At 44.6% G+C, this 26,379-nt stretch overlaps 1 long non-coding RNA gene across 2 annotated transcripts; it reads left to right on the top strand.

The window, feature by feature from the left end:
- The first annotated feature begins 416 nt into the window (after positions 1 to 416).
- LOC125455772 (uncharacterized) lies at positions 417 to 25,834 on the top strand. 2 transcript variants are annotated; one of them, XR_007248308.1, is made up of 4 exons: positions 422 to 482; positions 836 to 934; positions 1,160 to 1,239; positions 25,598 to 25,834. It is a non-coding gene; the product is annotated as an uncharacterized LOC125455772 (long non-coding RNA). The 2 variants fall into 2 exon arrangements; XR_007248307.1 differs by lacking the exon at positions 836 to 934 and having other exon boundaries at positions 417 to 482.
- The last annotated feature ends 545 nt before the right edge of the window (positions 25,835 to 26,379 follow it).

Below are 26,379 nucleotides of genomic sequence, written 5' to 3'. Positions count from 1 at the left end.
CTCTTTTCAATATTCCCTTTCCGACTCACCCACCCACATCATTCTATGATTGGAACTGCCGAGGATACAAGCCACTGGAATTCCCTCCCTCACCGTCTCTTTAAAATCGATCTCTTTGTGCAAAGTTTCGATCATCCGTGAAGCACCATAAGAGATTTGACAATGATGAAGGTTCTATAAATGTCACTGTTATTATTGCAGAACATTAGGAGAAGCAGGAATTACACATTCTTTCCCATCTCACAACGAAAACTCACTCCTGAAGCCGATCAACAGCAACAAAAGCAGGAAGAATTGTGCACGCTCCAATTCGCCCTTGAGCCCGAATGATTGATGTCAGCAGAGAACCAATAGGAGGACGGGGGTGTTCTGGAGGGACGCACTGCACCTCCAACCAATCGGAGGGACATATAATAGACCACGTGATCATCCAAGGATGCTGCGTGCTGTCGTTGTGGCCAGGGTTTGGGCGTCTGCGGAAGGTGCCGGATACAGTAAAGAAAGAGATAAACAGCAAAAAAGTGGGAGGGAAATGCTATTAGTATGAGCTGGGAGGGTTTACAAAAACTTAGTGCACGTGGGAAAACATAAATTTGAGACTCCCAGTCCCGTGCTTACAGCAACCGTGAAAACACCTTGAACGGTGAAAGGCTCGACTGACCGGCACCATCTTTGTTGGGGGAAATGAGCCGCAGGACGGATGAGCAGTTGCCAACTTTGTTGAGGGCAGGTTTCAGCGGGACGCATGCGCACCCTCCCCTGGCAGAGCGTGTTCGCGGAGAATTTGCGCAGATGAGATTTAAGCCAAGAGAAATGTTTATTCTTCATTTCCCAGATTTTAGGATCATGACAGCTAACACTGGCCCGATTCATCTCTGTGCTCCGCAATCACTTTTTCGTCAATATACCTAAACTCTTCCGTCTCTGATCAAGGGTATATTTCGCTCTGTTTACTCTTTTACTGTGGCTTTCACATACTTTTTTTTCTGTGAATTTTCTACTGTTGCCCATCACCGACCATCTTACCAGATTCATGTTTCCACAATATCGCTCACAGTCAGGAATTCTTTTTCTAGCAAGACCTTCAAATTCTGCACCATTTTCATTCCCTGTAATTCGTTTTGCACTCCCTGAGACATCATCTTTGTTTCTTCAACAGATAACAGCGATCGTCGCGAAAACTCCTGATGGCTGTGCAGACGGTGATGTTTGGTGATGGTGCTTCCACAATGCCGTTAGGTATGAAGTTATTGATCATTCACACAGCAATAGTCAAAAGTTGATGATATATGTCAAAATCAATTTTGTTTTGTAAATCATATCGATAATTTCACAAAAATATTATTGAGGAACGTTTGACATGAGCCCGCCGTTTAAGTTTTTGGGTCAGGCGACCAAAATCATTGTCAAATGAACAGGTTTTTGTGAATGTCTTAAAAGGCGAAAGGCACATTTAAAAAGCATAGAGTAGGAATTGCAGACTATGTTGCCTTGGCAACTGTAGAAAGAGCTCCTAATGGTGAAGCAGTTACTGCTTAGATAGTGCTGGTGCGGAACATTGCCTGAAAGAACAATGTTTATTTTCACATGTACACTGACAATGTCCAGCTTTATCTCACCATCACCACTGTCCATTGCCCCACTGGTACTCATTATCAAACTACTTATCGTGCTTCCACTAATCGATTAGCTGAAATTTTCTCTGGTAAAACTTTGATGATTAAACCCATTGCCTTCAGTTGTTATTGCAAATTACTTTGCTACACTGCTGACTCCCTCCCTCTCGCTGGGAAGTGCCTAAGGTTGAACTGGACTGTTCACAATCAGCAGGCCTGGCACATCTGTGAAGATAAAATCAGAATTAATGTTTCTTGTCCAGGGACCCTTCCTCACAGCAGCTCCGGGGAATGGTCACTGGACCTGAAACTTCAAATCTGATATTTTTTTCGTCTCAGATGCTGCCAGACCTGTTCAGCCTTTCCAGCAACTTCTGTTTCTGTGCCTGATTTTTACAGCATCTGCAATTTTTTTCTGTTTTTGCAGCCTTCACAATAATGCTCTCATATCTAACTCCAAGATAGCATCTGACCTCACATCTACTCCATCATAAATACCAGAAATTTCATTCTCTAAAATGTTTCTTCATTCCACTTCACATCAGTTCATTTGCTCCTGAGCCCCCTACCCGTGTCTATGTTGCCCAAAGCTTGACGATTCTGAAACTTAACCCTTGATTTCCTGACTGATCACAAATCTGGTCCGACACACTCTCATGATGGGAAACATCATTTCAGCATTAGGCCTGTCAAACCCCTAGTGAATCCTTTTGTTTCAGTGAAATTACCTGGCAGTCTTCCAAAATCCTGTTCGTAGATACTCAGTGTGTTTAGACTTTTCTGAAAAAGATCATCCTTCCAAACCAGAGGTCCTCCTAGTTGAACTTCTCTGGAATGCCTCCAATATTTCCATAAATAAATGGACCAAAACTCCCCACATTACTCCAGATGTGGTCTCACTGGTTCTTTGTACAGTTGCTTAATCTGCAAGCACCTTGAAATAAGGGACAGCATTCTGTTACCCTTCTTGATTACCTATTACAGCTGTGTGCGAGCTTCTTGTGTTTCCTGCACAATTACCCCCAAGTCTCTTTGTGTTGCAGCTTTCTATACTATTCACCATTTAAGTAGTGCTTTGATCTTTTGTTGTCTCTTCCAAAATAAACAACTTCACATTTTCCCAAATTATACTACATCTGCCAACTTGCCCACTTATCCTATTAATATCTGTCTGTAAACTGTTCACCACTCTAACAAAACTTGACTGTTCTGCTTTTTCTGTGAGATCTTCCCTCATTCTTCTATACTCCCTATTGGGAGTAGTGGGCCCTCTTGCTCATATCTGATCACTAGCGTTTTAGGGAACGTTGTTTGGAAAGATTGGAAGGAACTTGCTACCCATTAAGAATAGAGACAACTTGTCCTTTTCAGCTGCATTAGCCTTTAACACACAATGTCTTATTGATGAGAGAAAGCAGCCACACAGAAGGAAAGAAACAGGTTCAAATCTTTCTGTCCGCATCTCACTAACTCTTGGAACATTCTGCCCCATGTGTCAAAGATCTGCTGCTGTGTTCAGGCCCATGAAGGGCCAAGGCAGAAGCTCATAGAAACCCACATAATATTCCCCTGAGTTGACTGCTGACCTCCATAAAGGGTAATCTGCAGCAGGGAAAATGCACAGCCATCCTGTTACCAGAGGTCAGGGCTGTTCTGAATTTCTAACCCGAGGCTGAGAGTGGTGGATTTTCGTCAGGACCTGGACATTTGCATTGTATGTGAGTATTAAATTCCAACACACTTGCTGCGTAAAAATTGTCCCTGAAGTCCCCAAAATCATTAACATTTGTCCTGCAATCCCTTTATGATCAACTGATGAGTGTAAGTTTTATCATTCTAAAGTATCTCTATCAAATCTCCCCTCAACTTCCCTTGCTGCAAGGAGAAGGATCTCAGTTTCTCCAAAAGCCTGATCCCCAATGATTGTTTGCTATCTATGAGACACACATCAGGATTATGTTGGAACATTCTCCACTTGCCTGCATCAGTGCAGCCCCCAACGATATTAATGAAAGTGAAAATCCTCTAGGACAAGGTGCTGTGCCTGACTGCTGTCCCATCCACCTCCTTCAATGTTCCTTCTCTCCTCCACCGAGGAACAATAGCATCACTGTGTAAACGTTAGTCACCATTGTCTTCCATGACCATGGGCTCCTCTCTCATTAGACAGTGATAGCCAGTAGTAGTTTAACCTGGAGATTACCACGTCGCAGGCAAGGGGAGAAGTTGTGAAGGAAAGTCCACCTGTTCTCATGTGTACCAGCAACACCCATGTGACATGAGTAAATGTTAAAAAAGAAACCTAAGCATGTAAGTAAAATCCCTCCTTCCTTAAACCACCCGAGTAAATTTCATCTATGTTCCCTGAGCAACCCTGCCATCCTTCCCAAAGTATGGGTGATCTCTGGTTTTCACAGAGCCAGCTGCTCTGTGTTCCTGTGTTTGATGTCATCGTACATTGACGATTACGCTGAACCTCACTGTCTGTAAGGGTGGTAAACACAGAAATCTTGATAACATTTAATATGTATATAGACATATACATGCGATGCCAAGGCAGTGAAGTCCATAGACTATGTGCTGGAAAATGGGATGAGAATTGTTACGTGGTAGTTTTCTGTACCGGCACCTCCCCAGTGACCACAGAGCCTTTTTCTGTACTGTAGATCTGAGATAGTTAATATAGAAATGTGACAAGCCACATTTGAAATCACATCAGGAAAGGTGATATTAGAATACATGACACATAATTAGTGCATGCTTTTGGGACGAAAGTGAGGTAGAGAGGCGGATCAGTTTAGGAGGAAATTTTGGAGCCTGGGGCGAAGGAATCTGAAAGTGCCCCCATCAAGTGAAGAAATAGTAAACAGGTATCTGTCCTCATAAAGTTGGAATTAGAGACAAGCAGATATCATTGATTTGTGAGGCTCCAAGAGATTACAGGTAAGGAGTGTTCTGAGGCTAGAGAAGATGAAAGCTAGGGAGGATTGTGAGACTGGGAGATGTTACAGAGATAGAGATGTTTTTGAAACCAGAGGGTTTTGATTGTGGAAGAAATGTCATAGTGATGGAGATTTGTAAGGCTGAAGGTGAATTATAGAGATAGGATAGTTATGAGGCTGGATGAGACGACAGCGATAGGGAGAGTTGCGATGTTGGGTGAGTTGGCAGCAACACGGAGGGTTGTAATAACTGAAGGAACTTAGATAGTGAGAGTTAGAGTCATAGAGTTATGCACCTCAGAAGTGGACTGTTTGGTCCAACCAGAACATGCCAACCATAATCCCAAACTAAACTAGCCCCACCTGCCTGTACTTTGCCCATACCCTCCAAACATTTCTTATTCATGTACTTATCCAGATATCTTTTAAACATTATAACATGTAACCATACTCACCACTTCCTCTGGATGATCATTCTGCGCATGAACCACTCTCCAAGTTTAAAAAAATCGCTAATGTCTTTTTAAAAATATTTTCCCTCTCATTTAAATAAAAAACACAGTTACTCTCACTCTGAATACTGGCCTCACCGCCACACTAGGAGAAGGACACCTGCCATTCTCCTTATCTATACCCTTCATGATTTTATGAGCATAAGGTCATGCCTCAACCTCCTAAACTCCTGTGAAAACTGCCGCAGATTATCCAGCCTCTCCTTAAAAGTCAAACGCTCCATTCCCAGCAACATCCTGGAGAATCTCTTTTGAACCTTCTCCAGCTTGGTAATATCCTTCCTATAACAGTGTGACCAGAACTGGGGACAGTGCCCCAGAAGAGGCATTACCATAAACATGTACAACCTCAACATAATGTCCCAGCTTCTATACTCAAAGATCTGAGCAATGAAGGCAAACAGTGTAAACATCTTCTTACTTACCCTATCTTCTGTGATACGAGCTTTAAAGATCTGAACCCCAAGGTACCTCTGTTCTGTGACATTACCCAAGACGCTACTTTTAATTGTTCAAGTCCTGCCCTTGTTTGTTTTACCAAAATGTAATATCTTGCGTTTATCCAAATTAAATCCCGTCTGCCTCTCTTCAGCCAGTTAACCCAGTTAATCAAGATCTCTTTGTAATCTTAGATAAATTATCACTGTCCACAACACCAGTTATGGTCTCACCCACAAACTTACTAAACATGCCTTACTGCCTCAAAAACTCAATCAACTTTGTTAACACCCTCTCACAAAGCCTCACTGACTATTTCTAATCATTCCATGCATCTCCAAATGCATAAAAATCCTACCTTTCAGAATCACCTCCAATAACATAGCCACCACCAATGTGAGACTCGCACGTCTACAGTTCACAGACTTCTCCTAGTCCCACATTATTAAGCAAAGGCTAACATTAGTCACTGTTCAGTCATCAGGCACAGCACTGTAGTTGTAGGTGTTTGTCACTGTCCTCCCTCACTTCTGACATCGTCCTGGGATACAAAAAAGGTCAGGTCATGAAGATTTGGCCACCTTTGTTTCCTAAGACATTCAGGACATCCTCTTCTGTATATGTGAACTGTTTTCAAAACATCAGTATTTATTTCCCTGAGTTCTTCAGCCTCCATTTCTTTCTCCACAGAAAAACTAAGAAATATTTATCTAGCATCTCTTCCCATCTCCTGAGGTTCAACACATCGATGAGCTCTTTGATCTTTAAGGAGCCCGACTCACTGTCTTGTTGCTCTCTTGCTGTCAATGTACTTGGAGAATCTGTTTGGATTATTCTTAACCTTTATTTGCCAAGGCGATTGCATATCCTGTCTTTGCCTTCCTGATTTCCCTCTTAAGGATGCCCTCCATTCTTTATAGTATTCTCCGGAGTTATTTGAACTCAGTTATTTATATCTAATATATGATTTTTTTATTCTTTTCAAAAGCCTCAATATCTTTATTCATCCATTATTTTCTAGACCTACCAACCTTCCATTTCTCTCAAACACAAACATCGTGCCTCTAAACTCTCCTTATCACACATTTGAAAGCCCCCCACTTAGCCGATTTCCCTTTACCTACAAACAATCTACTCCAAACAAACTACTCCCTAATTGCCCGGGGGCAGGGAAGAGCCAAACATATTGCTGTGGGTTTGGACTCACATGCAGACCAGACCACACAAGTATTGCAGTCTCCTTCCCTCAAGAACATCAGGGAATCGGATTGGCTTTTCCTGACAATCGTCAATGGTCTCACAGCCATCATGAGAACATTGAGCATAGAACAGTCTAACACAGTACAGACCCTTCAGCCCATGATGTTGTGCCGAATTTTTACCCTAAACCTAACGTCTATCTAACATCCACCCCTACCTTATACTATCATCCATACACCTATCAAATCCTGCATAATGCTCCTAATAAGGCCGACTCGACTACCCTCTCCGGCAATGCATTCCACTCCCCGAACACTCTCTGAGTAAAGAACCTATTCCCCCGTTATCTAAATCCACTCACTTTAAAACAATGTCCCCTTGAAATAGCTACCTCCTCCCTAGTAAAAAGTCTTTGCCTGCCCACTCTATTTATAACTCTATCATTTTGTACACCTCTATCAAGTCACCACATGTCTTTTTCTGTTTAGAACTACTAAAGACGTAGCTCGCTCATCCTTTCCTCATTAGAACTTCTTTCCATTTCAGGCAATATCCTGGTAAATCTCCTCTGCACCTTTTCCAACGATTCCACATCTTTCCTGTAATGAGGCGACCAGAACTGGACACAATACTCCAGGTGTAGCCTAACTAGACTTTTTCATAGGTGGAGCATAGCTTCACAGCTCTTGAACTCAATCCCTCAATTAATGAAAGCTAAAACACTATACAGCTTCTTAACAAAGGTATCCACTTGGGTGTCAACTCTCAGCGAACTGTGGACATGAAGCCCAATATCCCTCTGTTCCTCCACACAGCCAAGAATCTTTCCGTTAACCCTGTATTCTGCTTTCAAATTTGTCCTTTCAAAATGAATCATCTCACACTTTTCAGGGTTAAACTCCATCTGCCACTTCTCAGCCCATCTCTGCATCCTGTCAATGTCCCTTTGTCACCTAGAACAGCCCTCTGCACTATCCACAACGTGACCCAACTTTGTATCGTCCGTGAACTGATTAATCCATCCTTCCACACCTACATCCAAATCATTTACATAAATCACAAATAGAAGAGGACCCACAACAGATCGTTGTGGTACACCACGTGTAACTGAGCACCATGTTGAATACTTCCCATCCACTCCCACCCTTTGTCTTCAAAGGATCAGTCAATTCTGAATCCAATCTACCATATTTCCCCTATCTATGCCTCCTTACTTTCTGCATGAGCCAAGCAACGTGACGTTATAAAACACCTCACTTCAATCCATGTATCCCACATGCACTGCTCTTCCTTCATCAATGTGTTTGGTCACCTTTTTGAAATAAATCAATAAGGTTTGTGAGTCATGATCTACCCCTCAGAAATCCATGCTGTTTGTGTCAGTCAGATAATTCCCAGCTTTTACTGACGAAATATTAATGGGAAAGCGGGGCAGTACTGTGATTTCCCTCACTCTATTGTCAGGAAAGAAGTTAATGTGTTTTGTACAATGAACAAACTCATGATTATTTTTACTATGAACAAACTTCCACTTGCACAACAGATCCAATTAATCCCCCGATGTTCATCTGTGAAATGGATTGATGTTCATTCTCAGAAACTAACTAAAAGTAAACTCCCTGTCTTTCCAGGTTACTTTTTCCCAGCCACACCTTGTGTCAGTCTGTATGAAAATACTGAGTTCAACTGTGGGAGAAATTTGTGTTTCTGGCTGCAGAAGATTCTGTTCTCTTGTTTGGATGAAATTGTTTTACAGCCAGTTTGAAACTGCAGCTTTGTCTCTGTTTTCCTGTTATGTCTGGGGCCTGCGTGTGTGTGTGTGTGTGTGTGTGTGTGTGTGTGTGTGTGTGTGTGTGTGTTTGTGTGCGTGTATGTGTGTGTGTGTGTGTTTGTGTGCGTGTGTGTGTGTGTTTGTGTGCGTGTGTGCGTGCGTGTGTTTGTGTTCCTCCTTTGTTCCCCCCAACAACGCACACAATCAGGAGACACTGGACTGAACTTTTGCATAGCTGCTTTATGCCATCCCTCCTCCTGCCACACCTCTAACCCACCCCCATGCATTTCCCTTCCTCCTCGCCCCCTCCCCCAACCACATTTCCCCTCACAAAAAAGCTTCTTTGTTTGCTCCGTATCTGAAGGATGTCCGGTCCAGGTAGATACAGTTGGGAACTGACTGTCTAGCCAGGATTTGGGAGGAGAGAGGCGTTTGAACTTGGGGTTTATAAAACTGGGCTAGGCAGCCGTACTTTGTGTCTTCATATGGATGAAGCCAGGAGGTGAGTGTCAGAGTTATTCTTGCTGTCTGTGTTAATATGAGTACAGCTGGAATCTCAATGACAATTGTGGACCCGAACCACCCTCTGCAGACTCTGTATCTTTCCTCAACTCCTGACTGTCTCTCATTGACTTCTCCTCTTCTTCCCTCTCTGTTTTCTCGCTTTGTGTTCCTGTTTTCTCTCTAAGTCTCTCGTTTTGTCTGTCTTTGCTTTCTCTCTCTCCGTCTCCCTGTCACTCTCTTTGCCTGTTTCTCATTCTTTCTCTCTGTCTCTCTTGCCCTCCTCTGTCTCTGTTTCTCGCACTCAACTCTTGTCTCTCTTTGTTTCATTCTCTGTCTTCTCCCTTCGTGTCTCTGTCCCTGTCTCTCAAAGTCTCTCCTCTTGGTTCCCTTTCGGTCTTTCTCACTCTTTGTCTCTTTCGCTCACTTATGACTCTGTCTCTCAGTCAACTTTTGTATCATTTTGTTTCTTTCTCCCTCTGACTAGCAACTGCTTTTTGCCCCCTACCCCTCTCTGTTTGCTCCCTCCCCATCATTTTCTCTCTCTATCTTTTCCCTCCATGTCTTTACCCTCCATGTTTCATTCTCCCTTCCTTCCATCTTTTTCTCCCTCTCCTTTCCCTGCACCTTTCTCTATTTCATCTCCTGGTTTCTCGTCTCACTGCAGCTTTCTTTCCTGCCTCAATCCTAAAATTTTGTTTCCATTCAAAATTGCCAAATTCCACCCATCCCCCAGCTCCAAATATGACTGTCCCTGCAAATTTGACCATAGAATTTTGTCATTCAATTTGAGACCCTGGATACCCCCTTCTTCCTCCATTTTCTGCCTCCAGTATATCCGTCAAGTTTCACTGCTGCCCATTTTCGTCCCTCTTTACCCCCTCCGAGAGGCGAGTCCCCAGTCATTCCACCCTTACAGTATTGTACTCCCATCCCCAAAACACTATTGCCCCTGTCAGATATTGCACTCCCCTACACAAATATTTTGCTACCCAACCTCCAAATATTGTCACCTCAAATATTGTATTTCCCAATTTCAGTTCCCCAAAAGTTTGCTCTCCATCCCAATTCTGCAACCACCCGACCTTTTGCCATTTCAAATATTGCCTCCCCCTCAAACGTTTGCACCCATTCAAATTTTCCCTCCTAACATTTACCCCATATTTTATCCCAACAAAAGTTTTCAGTTTCTGATAGCTCCATGTGCAGCTTCACCTACTTTCTTCATTCCCCTGTGACACGTCCACTGGAAAAAGACACCCCACTCTATCTCCCTCCACGTGCAATACCCAAACACTCTCACTCACACTGGAGTGTGATCAGAGACTCTCGCCTGTTCACTGACAGCCTTACTGCACAACAAGATCCAAATTCCCAGACAGAACCGCTGCCGCGCTCCCCCCCTCAAATGATAAAGATGTTTGATGTACCAGCCCCATCCACCTTTCAGTTTTAGACAAAGCACGTTGGGGCAGGTGGGGTAAGGACCGGGAAGATTCCCTGGCATTACCCATGAAGAGGCAGTGAAGGACAGAGCGGGATTTGGAGAGCGGGAGTTTGAATCGGAAAATGGAGAGACAGATGGACAGAAGAAGGGAGAACAGATATAGGAAGTGACAGAAAGAGAAGAAGAGATAGAGTCAGGAAGAGAAGCAGAAATCCCATTGAGAACGAGAAAAGAGGCGGCGAGAGAGAGGGACAGGAGAAAGATAGAAATCCAATGGAGAGGACGAGAAAGGACAGATACAGAGGGTGACAGAGGCAGAAGGGACAGAGAAAAATCGAGGGAGAGGATAGCAGACAAAGACATAGTGTCCAGTATGAGTGACAGAGTTGGAAGGATGTAGACAGAATGACCCTCAGGCAGGAACAGCAACATCAAAGAGGACAATGAGAGAGAGAAAATGGGAGGAGTGCTGACGAGAGGTTTGTGGGTAAACTTGGAAATCAGCAAGACTGAAAAATGAAATGGTTCTTGAAAAATTTGGGGAGGGGATAAGACAGTCGGACGCAGGAATATGAGTGGGTTGGGGGAGTGTGAACGGGGTAGATGTGAAGGACATGAGGGAGACCAGGATTTATGGGAAACTGTGGGAAAGACATACAGTTGGGAATATGGAGGCAAAGAGAGACGGAGGTGGTAAAATCTATGATACCAGAAATACCCTTTTTGCCCCTTTGTCTCCCCTACACCCCAAGCCCAGAGCTCATCTACTTATGGTACAAACACCAGAGATGGCCTGAACCCCACAATAATTTTTGCCTGTGAGCGTGCAATTGTGTAAATGAAACGAGATGATCTGGTTTATTATAATTCTCTCATCTCTATGGTTCCAGATTTTTTAATGAGGATTCCTTACAGTAGAACCATTTGGGGTTTTCTGTCTGTGCATCATCCCAAATTTCATGGACCAAATTTTATTCAACAGTTTCAGACTTTTAATTCCAGATTTTATTGCTATCTGCTCGGGTGGGATTTGAGCCCATGTCTCCAGAAGATTACCAGGGCCTCCTAATCTAGTGTAAATACCATGAGGCTATCATCTCCCCTTTTAGCAATGTTTAAAAAATAATCTGTTCTTCTGCGCATATAATTTGAGAAAAGAATTGAGCCGTCCATGTGTCGGCCTCTTCAACACATCTGTTGACAAAACTCTGTTTGTTTGAAAAAAATCACACTTCTTTTTTGGAGTTTTGTTTTGACTTTTTGATACAAAAGAACCAAAAATGAGTGAAAATAAAAATCTTCTAGCTTGGAAATGTAATTTCAAAGACTGAAGGAGATTACAGAGAGAGGGAGGGCTGCGAGGCCAGAGGAGGAATTATCAGCCAAACAGGACTGTGATTTACAGCACGTGGAATACAGCATTTCGAGAAGGCAGTTCAGCACCGCTTTCTCCAAGTCAAATAAAGATGGCCAATAAAAACATGTTTGGGCAGAAAGACCACACCCAATGAATACAACTGAGGGGTGAATTCTCAGCTGACAGACTGTGAAGTTAAAAGCCTCTCTGGAAATGGAGTTCAGACACAAAAAAGTGCCATTTCACTGCTGACTTTGGAGAAACCTCAAACTACTCACAGCTGGGGACCAGTTCAGTCATTTTAAGTCTCTTAAAACCTAAATCTTAATCCTTTTTTATTCGTAATTCTACAACATGGAGTAAAGTGAGGATTTCTTTTTAAGATGTCTTGTTGTCTCTTGATCTAGATTATTTAAAATATAAAACCTACATTCTAAGTTATTCGAGCATATTGTTTTGTAGAACAGTAAGACTGCCTTTTTCTGGGTCTGTACGTTGTCATGGTGTACACGTGGCCATTTGTCGAATGATGTCCTCTTCCTGTTGGATGCGAGAGTTTGGGGAGAATTTCAGTGAGCCTGATGGTAGTGTCTGCAGGAAGTAAGGTCGCAAATTCAGTCGGACCACATGGATTGATTGGAGCAGCGTTAAAGGCAGTGACGCATTTACAACAGCCAGTGGGTGTGGTAGATGGCAGTTCCAGGAATGTAGAAAAAGTGCAAACACAGTCAGGTAGATGGATTATTGCTGGGGAAAGTCGGAGGGGAGCCTGGTCATGCAGGAGTCTCCTGTGCCTATCCCCACCTCAATCAAATACGCTGTTTTCGACAACATAGGTGGTCTTAGACACTCAGTGGCATGTAGCATGGATAGCCAGGTTACCGATAACAAGACTAGCTCCACTCTAACAAAGGGTACTTGAGGTTCCAATAGTCAGTGGAAATTAAGAAACAAATTTATGGAGCGATCTCTGTTATCTGTAAGAATAATAAGGTGGTAATGATTGGTCTTTTAATTTGCAAACATAGACTGGGTCCATCATAGTATTAAGGGCGAGGATGGAAAGGTATTTAGGTGTGTACAAGAACTTTTTCTAATTCAGTTTGTAGGATTACTTCTGAGACTTTCTCTTGGGAATTATGGCCGGGTGAGTGATTGAAGCATCAGTGGGGGAGCACTTGAGCACCAGAGATCCCTTGGTATGGTAGTTCAATGGTTAGTACTGCTGCCTCAGCATCAGGCATCTGGGTTCAATTCCCACATTCTTCACATGTCTGATGGGTTTCTTCTGGGTGCTCCAGCTTCCTCCCACAGTCCAAAGATGCGCAGGCGAAATGGATCAGGCATACTAAATTGCCCATCGTGTCTGTGGATGTGCAAGCTCGGTGGATTAGCCTTGAAAAATGCAGGGTTCCAAGGATAAGGAAAGAGTTTCTTCCGAGGGTCAGTGCGAACCTGATGGCCAAATGGCCTGCTTCTACGCTGTAGGGATTCTATGATAATTCTAATAATTTTAAAATAGTTATGGAAAAGGATAGACCAGATCTAAAAGTTGAAGTTCTAAATTGGACAACGGCCAATTTTGGTGGTACAAGGCAAGAAATTTTAAAATTTGATTGGGGAGGATTTTTGCATGTAAAGGGATGTCTGGAAAGTCAGAATAAAAGAACATAAAAATAAGAGCAGGACTAGGCCATCTGGCCTGTCGAGCCTGCATCACTATTCAATAAGGTCATGGCTGACCTTTTCAGCTCCACTTTCCTCCCCGCTCACGAAAACCCGAATTAACATTTGCCTTAAAACATTGAAGAGGGTAGCCTCAACTGCTTCACTCAGCGGAAGTTTCACGGATTCACAACCCTTAAGTTGAAGTTCCTCCTCAACAGTCCTAAGTCTGCCCCCCTCCCCTTATTTTGAAGCAATGCTGTGTGGTTCACCCATCAGTGGAAACAACTGTCCAGCTTCTATCTTGTTGATTCCCTTATAATTTTATATTTTTCTGTTAGTCCACTGTCATTCTTCTGAATACCAATGAATATAGTACGAGTCTACTCAATCTCTTTCATAAGCAAACCATCTCAATTCCATAATTAACTTCGTCAACGTCCTCTGCACTCCCTCCAGTGCTGAAGGATTGTGAATTAAACTAAAGTAGTCTGTGTATAGCCTCACCAGCACCCTGTACAGTTGCAGCATAACCTCCTTGTTTTTAAACTCCATCTTTCTCGCAATGAAGGAAAATATTCCATGAGTCATATTAATCAGCTGCTGCATCTTAAAACCATTTTTTTTTTGTGATTCATGCACAAGCACACCGGGTCCCACTGTATAATATTGTGCGAAAGTTTTTTCACCAATGAGATATAGTCCAGTTTCCTGCTATTCCTACCAAAATGGGTGGCGTCACATTTACCAACATTGTGCTCCATCTGCCCATTCATTTAACCTATCTGTATCCCTCTGCAGACTTAAAGTGGCTTCTGCACATTGTGCTCGACCTCTCATCGTAGTGCCATCTGTGACAACGCTGACACATTTTGTTGGTGCCATCTCCAGATCTTCCATGTAAATTGTAAACAATTGTAGTCCCAACACTAACCCAAGCACCCATTCATCATCACTCTTTGCTTTCTGCAAGTTAACCAATCCCCTATCCGTGTATCCCGTAACTTGTACTTTGAGGTATCCTTGATGAGGTGCTTCTTTTTGGAAAGTCTTGTTACCTGTAACGCCATGCGTCTTTATTTTATGCAGCAGCCTTTTGTGTGGCAACTTGCCAAATGACTTCTGAAAATCCAGATACAGCATATCCGTCAGTTGTCCGTTCTCCACCGCGCCTATAAGATTAGATTCCCTACAATGTGGGAGCAGTCCCTTCGGCCCAACAAATCCACACCACCCCTTGAAGAATCCCACCCAAACCCATCCCCCTATAACCCAGTCACCGCTGAACACTTCGGGCAATTTAGAATGGCCTTCCACCTAGCGTGTACATCTTTGGACTGTGGGAGGAAACCCAGGCAGACATGGAGAGAATGTGTAAACTCCACACAGACAGTCGCCCAAGGACTGGAATTGAACCCGGGTCCCTGGCGCTGTGAGGCTGCAGTGCTAACCACTGAGCCACCGTGCCACCTGGGGGATAATATCCTCAAAAAATTCTAGTAAATTAGTTAAAGGTTTACCTAACCTTCTTGACACAATGCTGTGCCTGCCCAGTGGGACAATTTCTATCCAGATATCTTGCTGTTTCCTCCTTGAAACATAATCCCCACCACAGAAATTAAGCTCACAGGTCAATAGTTATCCATCTTTTGTCCACCACATTTTATGTTTTAAGTAGTGGCATTACATTTGCTGCTTTCAAATCTGCCAGAACCGTCCCAGATTCTGGCATGTTTTGGTGAATTACCGCAAGCATTTTTGCTGTCTCCCCTGCCAACTCTTTTATTTTGTTATCTGGAGGCCTCTGGCCAGCTGTGTGCTACAAGGATCGATGCTGGGTAAGCTGATTTTTGTCATTTATATAAATGATACAGATGTGAATATATGAGGTGTGTTTACTAATTTTACGGATAACCCCAAAATTGGAGGTGCAGTGGACAATGAAGAAGGTTATCTCAGAATACGATGGGACCTTGATCAAGTGGGAAAATGGACTGAGGAGTGGTAGATGGAGTTTAATTTAGATAAAAGTGAAGTGCTGCATTTTGTAAAGGCAAATCAGTGCAGAACTTGTACATTCAATGGTAAGGTCCTGGTGAGTGTTTCTGAAGAAAGAGACCTTGGGGCACAGATTCATTGTTCTTTGAAATTGGAGTCGCAGATATGCAGGGTAGTGAGCCCTTGCCTTTGATGGTCAGTGCACTGAGTATAGAAGTTGTGACATTATGTTGTGCTATACAGCACATTGGTTAGGCCACTTGTGGAATTCCGCATTCACGTATGGTCTCCCTGCTATAGGAAAAATGTTGTGAAGCTTGAAATGGTTCAGAAAGGATTTGGCAAGATGTTGCCAGGTTTGGGGCTATAGAGACAATCTGAAATGGCTTTGGCTATTGTCCCTCGAGCATTGGAGACTGAGAAGTGAGCCTATGGAAGTTTATAATATCATGAAGGGCATGGATAAGGTGCCTAACCAGGGTCTTTTTCCAAGGTTGGGTGGTCCAAAACTAGAAGGCGTAGGTTTATGAGGAGAGGCAAAAGATTTGAAAGGAATCTAAGGGACAACATTTTCAAGCTGAGCATGGTACTTTATAGAATGAGCTGCCATAGGAAGTGGTGGAAGCTGGTACAATTACAACAGTTAAAAGGCATCTGTTTGTGTAGTGAACAGGAAGGTTTTGGAGGAATGTGGGCCAAATGCTTTCATTGGGATCAGATTTATTAAGGATATCTACTTTGCAGAGACAATTTGGACCGAACGATCTGTGTTGGTGTTGCGCAGTTATTCGATTCTAATAATTTAAAATTGAGATGGGCTTTACTTTTGTAGAGAGATGACAGAAGCGTTGATAATTCTCCTTGGAGCTGAGAAGGTTAAGCAGTGGGTCAGACAGCATCTGAGGAGTAGGGAAGTCAATGTTGCAGGCCAAAACCCTTTGGCGCCAAAGCATTGACTTCCTTACTCCTCTAATGATGTCTGACCTGCTGTACATTGCCAGCTCCACATTTATGGATTGTTGCTTCCAGCATCTGCACTCCTTACTGTCTCCAAGGTTAGGCAGTGATTTAGTCCAGGTGCAGATTTCACAATATCTAATTTGCAGAGAGAAAGAGAAATAATGGACTGTTGTCACAATTGTAAGTAACCACTTTCAGGTAATTTGCATATAATGCAGTAAAATAGTGAAATTGTTAAGGTTATTTTACTCCGGAAGTTCTGAGCATCTGGAACAGTCTGAACAGCAGCAGTTACTCTCAAAAGAGATTTAATTTTTTGAGGAACGATTTGGAGGGCTCTGGGCAAATAGCATGGGAGTTGGGATTGTTTCACAGCATTTCTGGAGGGACAGAGTACAGCCCCAAAGGAAGTGGAAGAAAAATGGAGTCAATTTGGACAGGGAAGATTTATGATCACCTGGTGTAGGCTACAAGACCCAAATTAGAAACTCTCAATCCTGCTTTTGCAGCAAACAGGAAAATGCCTGTAGACCTAAGGCGATGGTAGGCCCCGCATTATGACTGCCATCTTTAATGGGGGCAAGCTGTAGCAACGTGCATGCGCTGGGCGATTTGAAGAGGAACGTTTACACACAGCAATCTGAAACCAATTTAAATGTTTGTCTTTTCAATTCATCCAGGACTCCCAGCAATTTTTGTTTCGCGAATTTGTCTTATAGTATATTCATTGAGACTGGGATAGAACATAGAACATAGAACAGTACAGCACAGAACAGGCCCTTCAGCCCACAATGTTGTGCCGACCATTGATCCTCATGGATGCACCCTCAAATTTCTGTGACCATATGCATGTCCAGCAGTCTCTTAAATGACCCCAATGACCTTGCTTCCACAACTGCTGCTGGCAACGCATTCCATGCTCTCACAACTCTCTGCGTAAAGAACCTGCCTCTGACATCCCCTCTATACTTTCCACCAACCAGCTTAAAACTATGACCCCTCTTAAAACAATTTCTAGCAGTGAGCAAAATCATCAGGATCTGAATATCATTGCCATTTAACTGTGGATTGAAAAAGGTTTGTCTACGCTATCTGTTGGAAAACATCTGATTTTTTGTTTGGAAATAGCAAAAAGCAGCAAGATGTTTACATTCATGGTAAGATCACCTTGGAACATGCACTCAGTTCTAGGCCCTGCAGCTGAGGAAGGAGATATTGGCCTGTGAGGGAGCACAGGTTTATCTAAATTACATCTGGTCTCTTTGAAAGAACTGTCAGATTTAATCTATAAGACCATAAGACATAGGAGCGGAAATTAGGCTATTTGGCCCATCCAGTGTGCTCCGCTATTCATTCATGGCTGATTAGTTCCTCAATCCCATTCTCCTGCTTTCCCCCCATAACCCTTGATCACCTTGATAATCAAGAACCTATCTATTTCAGTCTGAAATGCACTCAATGACCTGACCTCCACACCTACTGTGGCAGTGAATTCCATAGATGCACCACGCTCTGGTAGAAGAAATTTCTCTTTATTTCTGTTCTAAAAGGTCATCCCTTTACTCTCAGGCTGTGCCCTCAGGTCCTCGTCTGTCCCAACAATGGAAGAAACTTCCCAATATCCACTCTGTCCAGACCATAATGTACAGTATTCTGTAAGTTTCAATTAGATCCCCCGCTTCCTTCAAAACTCCAATGAGTATAGCCGCAGAGCCCTAAAATGTTGCTCATTTGTTGAAACTCCCTGAAACTAGCGATTCGTGACAGATCACCACGAGTGCTTCCACTATCTGTTCAGCTATCCCCTTTAGAACTCTGGGGTGTAGTCCATTTGGTCCAGGTAATTTATCCACCTTAAGACCAATCAGTTTTACGAACACCTTTTCCTTGGTGATGCCCACCATATTCAGCTCTGCTCCCTGATTCTCCTGAATTTTTGGGAGATTACTCATGTCTTCAACTGTGAAGACTGATGCATAGTAATTATTCAGTTTCTCAGCCATTTCCCTGTTCTCCACTACTATCTCTCCAGCATCATCTTCCAATGTCCAGTGTCCTCTTTTGCCTCTCATTTGTCCTTTATCTATCTCGAGAAACTCTTACAGTCTTCATTTATGTTACTCGTTAGCTTACCCTCATATTTAATCTCCTCCCTCCTTATTTCATTTTTTTTGTTGCCCTCAGTAGGTCTTTGTAAACTTCCCAATCCTCTGCTTTTCCACTGCCCTTCCCCACATTATATGTTTCTCTTTTGCTTTTATGCTATCCCTGACTTCCTTAGTCAGCCATGGTAGCCTCATCCTCTCTACCTTGCTTCTTTTTCCTGAATTACTTAAGAACTCCTGACATTGCTGTTCCACTGTCTTTTCTGCTGGCTCCACTTCCAGTCAATTCTGCCCAGCTCTCCCCTCATACCGCCGTAGACTTCTTTATTCAGTTGTAATACTGTTACGTCTGATTCCGTACTCTGCCTCTCAAATCACAGGGTTAATTCTTCCATCTTATGATCTCTGCCTCCTACGGGTTCCTTTACCTTAATCTCCTTTATCCAGTCTGCCTCATTGCACAACACTAAATCCAGTATTGCCTGTTCCCTTGTGGTCTCCAGCACGAGCAGCTCCAAAAAGCCATCTCGTAGACATTACAAAAACTCCTTTACTTGCAATCCATTACCAACATGATTTTCCCAGTCCGCCTGCATATTCACATCCTCCATGATCAGTGTAACTTTTGCCTTTCTTACATAGCTTTTCTATCTCCTGGTATATCTTGCGCCCCAGCTCCTGACTACTGTTTGGAGGCCTGTACAAGATTCCAACAATGTTTTTTTTAAACCTTTGCAGTTCCTCAATTCTACTCACACAGATGCTACACCATCTGATCCGACTTCATTTCTTCCTATTGAATTAATTTCATTTCTCACTAAAAAGGCAATCCCACCCACTCAGCCAACCTTTTCGATAGGATGTATTTCCTTGGATATTCAGTTCCCAATCCCTATTCCCTTGCAGCCACATCTCCATGATGCCTACCACTTCATACCGGCCAGTTTCGATCTGTGCCACAAGCTAATTTACCTTGTTCCTTATACTGCGTGCATGCAGATATCACACATCAATCCTGTATTAGTTCCTCTCCTCACAGTCATTTGTTTTTGTTTGATTGCTAGCCCTTTCCAAACACTCTGTCCTATTTGTGTCTGTGCTGGAAACTTTAACTTCTCCTGAATTCTGGATTGCTGTCATTTCTTTCATAATTTTCCACATAGCTGAATCCACTACAACTGATGTTAACCTGCTGTTTTGTTTCCCACTGGGGCAAGTTTCACCATTCCCTTCCGTGTCCCACTTTCTAATTTAAAGTCCTGTTTACCAGCAGATTTACCCTTTTCGCTAGAACTTTGGTCCCAGCTTGATTTCAGGTGGACACTGTACAAACGGCACAGATCCCTCCTGATCCATTACTGATGCCTGTGCCCCATGAAACGAAAACTCTATTTTTGCAGAGATAATGGGAACTGCAGATGCTGGAGAATCGAAGATAATAAAATGTGAGGCTACATGAACACAGCAGGCCAAGCAGCATCTCAGGAGCACAAAAGCTGAAGTTTCGGGCCTAGACCCTTCATCAGAGAGGGGGATGGGGTGAGGGTTCTGGAATAAATAGGGAGAGAGTGGGAGGCCGACCGAAGTTGGAGAGAAAAGAACATAGGTGGAGAGGAGAGAATAGGTGGGGAGGTAGGGAGGGGATAGGTCAGTCCAGGGAAGACGGACAGGTCAAGGAGGTGGGATGAGGTTAGTAGGTAGATGGGGGTGCTGCTTGGGGTGGGAGGAAGGGATGGGTGAGAGGAAGAACAGGTTAGAGAGGCAGAGACAGGTTGGACTGGTTTTGGGATGCAGTGGGTGGAGGGGAGGGGAAGAGCTGAGCTGGTTGTGTGCTGCAGTGGGTGGAGGGGACGAACTGGGCTGGTTTAGGGATGCGGTGGGGGAAGAGGAGATTTTGAAACTGGTGAAGTCCACATTGATACCATTAGGCTGCAGGGTTCCCAGGTGGAATATGAGTTGCTGTTCCTGCAACCTTCGGGTGGCATCATTGTGGCACTGCAGGAGGCCCATGATGGACATGTCATCTAAAGAATGGGAGGGGGAGTGGAAATGGTTTGCGACTGGGAGGTGCAGTTGTTTGTTGCGAACTGAGTGCAGGTGTTCTGCAAAGTGGTCCCCAAGCCACCGCTTGGTTTCCCCAATGTAGAGGAAGCCACACTGGGTACATTGGATGCAGTATACCATATTAGCAGATGTGCAGGTGAACCTCTGCTTAATGTGCAATGTCATCTTGGGGCCTGGGATAGCGGTGAGGGGGGAGGTGTGGGGGCAAGTGTAGCATTTCCTGCGGTTGCAGGGGAAGGTGCCGGGTGTGGTGGGGTTGGAGGGCAGTGTGGAGCGAACAGGGGAGTCACGGAGAGAGTGGTCTCTCCGGAAAGCAGACGGGGGTGGGGATGGAAAAATGTCTTGGGCGGTGGGGTCGGATTGTAGATGGCAGAGGTGTCGCAGGATGATGCGTTGTATCCAGATGTTGGTGGGGTGGTGTGTGAGAACGAGGGGGATCCTCTTTGGGCAGTTGTGGCGGGGACGGGGTGTGAGGGATGTGTTGCGGGAAATACTGGAGACATGGTCAAGGGCGTTCTCGATCACTGTGGGGGGAAAGTTGCCGTCCTTGAAGAACTTGGACATCTGGGATGTGCGGGAGTGGAATGTCTTGTCGTGGGAGCATATGCGGTGGAGGCAGAGGAATTGGCAAAAGGGGATGGAATTTTTGCAGGAGGGTCGGTGGGAGGAGTTGTATTGTAGGTAGCTGTGGGAGTCGGTTTGGCTTGAAATGGACATCAGTTACAAGCTGGTTGCCTGAGATGGAGACTGAGAGGTCCAGGAAGGTGAGGGATGTGGTGGAGATGGCCCAGGAGAATTGAAGGTTGGGGTGGAAGGTGTTGGTGAAGTGGATGAACTGTTCGAGCTCCTCTGGGGAGCAAGATGCGGCGCCGATACAGTTATCAATGTGCCGGAGGAAGAGGTGGGGTTTTGGGCCTGTGTAGGTGCGGAAGAGGGACTGTTCCACGTAACCTACAATGACGCAGGCATAGCTGGGGCCCATGTGGGTGCCCATGGCCACCCAATTCGTCTGTAGGAAGTGGGAGGAGTCAAAAGAGAAGTTGTTGAGGTTGAGGACGAGTTCGGCTAGGCGGATGAGGGTGTCGGTGGAGGGGGAGTTGTCGGGCCTGCGGGACAGGAAGAAGCGGAGGGCCTTGAGGCCATCTGCTTGCGGAATGCAGGTGTATAGGGACTGGACGTCCATGGTGAAGCTGTGGTGTTGGGGGGCAGGGAATTGGAAGTCCTAGACGACGTGGAGGGCGTGTGTGGTGTCACGGACGTAGGTAGGGAGTTCCTGGACAAAAGGGGAGAAAATGGAGTCCAGATAGGTGGAGATGAGTTCTGTTGGGCAGGAGCAGGCTGAGACGATGGGTCGACCAGGGCAGGCAGGTTTGTGGATTTTGGGAAGGAGATAGAAACGGGCCAAGTGGGGTTGGGGAACAATGAGGTTGGAGGCTGTGGGTGGGAGGTGCCCTGAGGTGCTGAGGTCATGAATGATGTTGGAGATGATGGCTTGGTGCTCGGGTGTGGGGTCATGATCAAGGGGGCGGTAGGAGGTGGTGTCGGAGAGGTGGCGTCTGACCTCAGCAATGTAGAGGTCAGTGTGCCATACTACCACTGCGCCACCCTTGTCTGCGGGTTTGATGGTGAGGTTGGGGTTGGAGCGGAGGGAGCGGAGGGCTGCCCGTTCTGCAGGGGAGAGGTTGGAGTGGGTGAGACGGGTGGAGAGGTTGAGACGGTTAATGTCTCGACGGCAGTTAGAGATGAAGAGGTCAAGGGAGGGTAGGAGCCCTGGGGGTGGTGTCCAGGAGGAAGACTTGTGTTAGAAGCGGGTGAAGGGGTCAGTGGAGGGAGGGTTAGGCTCCCGGTTGAAGAAGTAGGCGTGGAGGCGAAGGCGGCGGAAAAACTGTTCTATGTCTAATCGTGACTGGTATTTCTTGATGTGTGGTTGTCGGGGGTCAAAGCTGAGCCCCTTACTAAGGACTGATCGTTCGTCCTCAGTCAGTGGGAGGTGTGGGGGGATGGAGAAGATTCGGCAGAGTTCAGTGTGTCTGTCTCCTCTGGGGTTGCTGGCTGTGGAGGTTGTGGGCGGAGCGATGAGGTCGTCGACCGTGGGCGGGGTTCCGTCGGCTTCGGCCGTGGGCGGGGTTCCATCGGCGGTTGGAGTATCAGGGTGGGCGGCAGCAGATGTGGTGAGGGTGGTGTGTGAGGTGTTGTACCTGGAAGTGGAGGTGGTGACTGCAGCAGCGGTTCTGGAATTTTTTTTTACATCACTGTTTTAACCACGTGTTTATTTCTCTTATTTTCATGGCTCTATGCCCATTAGCAGGTGGCTCGGGCTGTAATACAGAGATTATAACCCTTGAGAAACTGTCTTTTAATTTGGTTCCTAGCTCCTGATAATCTATGAACACGTCCTCTTTCTTAGCCTTGCCTATGTTGTTTGTTCCAGCGTGGACAGCAATAACTGGATCCTCCCCCTCCCACTCCAATATCCTTTAAAAATGTCAGGGATATCCTTTGCCCTGGCACTTGGCAGCAACACACCATGCCGGACTATAAATCCAGCTTGGAAAGGATACTATCTATCTCCCTCATTATAGAATCCCATACAACTTCCCCCCTCTTGAATGGCCTCCCTTACCATGTTGCAGTGGTCATTCGGCTCATCCTCCCTGCAGCCCTTTTCCTCATCCACATAGCAAGTAAGTACGTTGTACCTGTTGGACCAGGTCAAGAGCTGAGGCTCCGCTGTTCCTGAATGCAGGATCCCTCTAACTACTCCACTTACAGTTACACCCTACTGTCCCTGATCACTGACCAAATTTGAATTACTTAATCTACTATGTCTGACTGCCTCCTGAAACAAAGCGTCCAGGTACGTGTCCCCATCCCGGATGTGCCGGAGTGTTTAAATCTCAGATTCCAACTCATCAACTCAAAGCCAAAGTTCCTCGATCAACCAACACTTGCTGAGGATGTGGTCACTACAGTCCCACATCATACACCTACAACACATCGCCTGTCCAGCCACTTCTACTTAATTACTTTATTAATTTATATAATGAGTTAATTAAATTTGTTGATACTTTCCTCCCTCTGACAGCTTCCAGACAAAAAAAAGCAAAAAAAGGAAAAAGAATTCCCTGTCCTCTAGATTGCCGAACGAATAAAGAGAAAAATGCCTTCCCTTACCAACCCCTCTACAGTCTTTTTTGGGGGGTTAGAGGAGGAGAATGGTTGGTTACACTAACCGTGTAGTGTTTCTAGTTTCGACAATACTCAAATAGAATAGTTCACTTCCTGTGAACGAGGTAAGCTTTTAGAAGGAAAACCTAACCTAACCTTCCCGGCTGCCCCTTGGCTTGAGCTCTCACCACTCACGCCCCCCAAATCAAGAAGTCCCAATCGCCCATTTCACAATTTAACTTAAGCTCTTCATTTTCAATTGCCTGTAAACTACCTTTTAAAATATCTGACAGAATTGAATTCCAACACCTTTTCAGGTGGAATGTTCCAGATCCTGTCAGCTCTCTGTTTATCCTGAAACTGCAGAAATCTATGTTGAGTCTGGAGGTGAGAAAGGGCTGAATTGAAAGATGAGATGCAGTTCCTGAGCTCTCACTGAGCTGCATTGGAACAGTATAGGAGGCTGTAGTCAGTGTGGTGAGAATATAGTAGAAATGTTTGAAATGGAGGGAGATCGCCATATCGTTTTAATTCTCTTTTTGGGAGTAACTATTTGAATCTAGAGAGAAGTAATGACAAGAGACCTCAGACAGTGCTCCTCTTGCACAATGTGGGAAGTGAGAGCTGCTTCCCGTGTCTCTAATGGGTACATGTGCAAAAAGTGTGACCATCTGCAGCCAGTGGGTAACTGCCTTTCAGAGCTGGAGCTGAGGATGCACTCACTGTGGAGGATCTGCGTTTCTGAGAATGTTGTCGAAAATACATTTACCGAGTTGGTCACATCACGGTGGAGGATTACACAGGCAGAAGTGGAATCTTTGGCCATTAAATAAAGTAAAAGGCTGAGAAAGAAATTGCAGGAGTCTTCACTGGACATTCCATTCTCGACCACTATACTGCTTTAGATTCTGCTGGGGGGCAGGTGGCGCGCTCTCTCAGGGAAAATCAGCAACAGCCAGGTTCATGACACCAAAGCTCTGCTGCACAAAGGTGGGAAAAATGAGCGGCAGGGCCATAATGACACGGAATTGAACAGTCACGAGTATGGACAGGCACTTCGGTGGCTGCCGACATGAATCTCGGATGGTATGTGATCTTCTTGGTGCCTGTATCTGCGATATCATGAAGTGGCTGCAGAACATTCTGGAGCTGGATGGTAAACAGCCAGTGGTTGTGGAATATGTAACTCCTCAAATAATAATGTGGCATGTGTTAGTGAGAGTGGGAATATGAGGACAGATCAGATGAATGTGTGGCGGAAAAAGTGGTGTACCAGAGGAGGGTTTATACTCCTGATGTTTTAGAACTGTTTCTGAGTGAGATGCGACCTATACAAACCTGACCAGTTGCAAATGAAAGAAGGATTAAATGAGGATCAAGTCTCTCTGCAGCAGTCCTGAGACCCCAGGAATCAGACTGATTATACTCTCAATAACCAGGACACCCTTCCTTGGGAAATGGGAAGAAAATTATTCTATGTGTGGTCTCCCCAAAGACCTTGCAGAAAGACATCCCTGTTTTCGGAGTCCAATCCTCTCACTCTAAAGACGAATGTATCATTTGCTTTCTTCACTTCTTGCTGTTCCTTACTGCTTCTGAAAAGAGACAATCACAGAGAAGCACAAAACAAAATGGGTTCAGAGTCTCTGAAATTAATTTGTGAACACAAGGACACCATCATAACCATGCTGGCCATCAAGCACCTACGTAATCTAATCCCATTTCCTGGTACACTGCAGGTAACCTAAATTGTAGTGCCTTGTATGATCATATGAATCTTTCTTCAACATTGCAATGGTTCCTGCATATGTCACCATTTTAGTATATCCCAGCACATTTTGTTTATATTTCAGATTTCAATCATTTCGCTGGAGCATTTACAGTCATAGGGATGTACAACATGGAAACAGACACTTCAGTCCAACTCGTCCACACTGACCAGATCTTTCTGTACAGGCACCTCTGTGTGCATGAAATGAAATTGCCCTTTCGAAGCATTTTACGTCTTTCTCCTCTCATGTTAAACCTATTCTGTCAAGTTTTGTATTCCCCTTCTGTGGAATAATAAAGACCTTGAGCTCTCATCTCTACATTCTCCTCACATTTTTGTGAACTTCTGTAAGATCACCTTTCAGCCTGCAATGGTTCAGGGAAAAGAGCCTCAGCCCTTTCAGCCTTTACCTATATTTCAGACCCTCCAACCCTGGCAACATCCTTGCAACTCTTTGCTGAACCCTTTCAAGTTTCAGGACATCATTCCTGTAGCAGGGAGACCGAAACTGAACACAGTCTTCCAAAAGTGGCCTAATCAAAGTCGTGGACATGCATAACATAGCCTTCCAACACCAATACTCTATGCACTGACTAACAACAGTTGATGTACCAAAAATCTTCTTCACTTGTCTGCCTACCTGCGACTCCACTTTCAAAGATTTGTCAACCTGCACTCGAAGAGTTGTTGTTTGCCAATACTCCCCAGTAACATACCATTATGTGTCTCAGTCCTGCACTGATAACATCTTTCTGAAATCACCGAGACTAAAATTGAACACAACATTCTAAAATTGGCCCCACTACTGCCCTACACAACTGCAATATGTACCCCTAACTCCTACGCTCAAATGCAGAATCTCCA

Source organism: Stegostoma tigrinum, chromosome 10 (assembly GCF_030684315.1).
Source record: "Stegostoma tigrinum isolate sSteTig4 chromosome 10, sSteTig4.hap1, whole genome shotgun sequence".
Lineage (NCBI taxonomy): Eukaryota > Metazoa > Chordata > Chondrichthyes > Orectolobiformes > Stegostomatidae > Stegostoma > Stegostoma tigrinum.
Note: the sequence above shows the minus strand (reverse complement) of the source record. Positions and strands in the feature narration are given on the sequence as shown.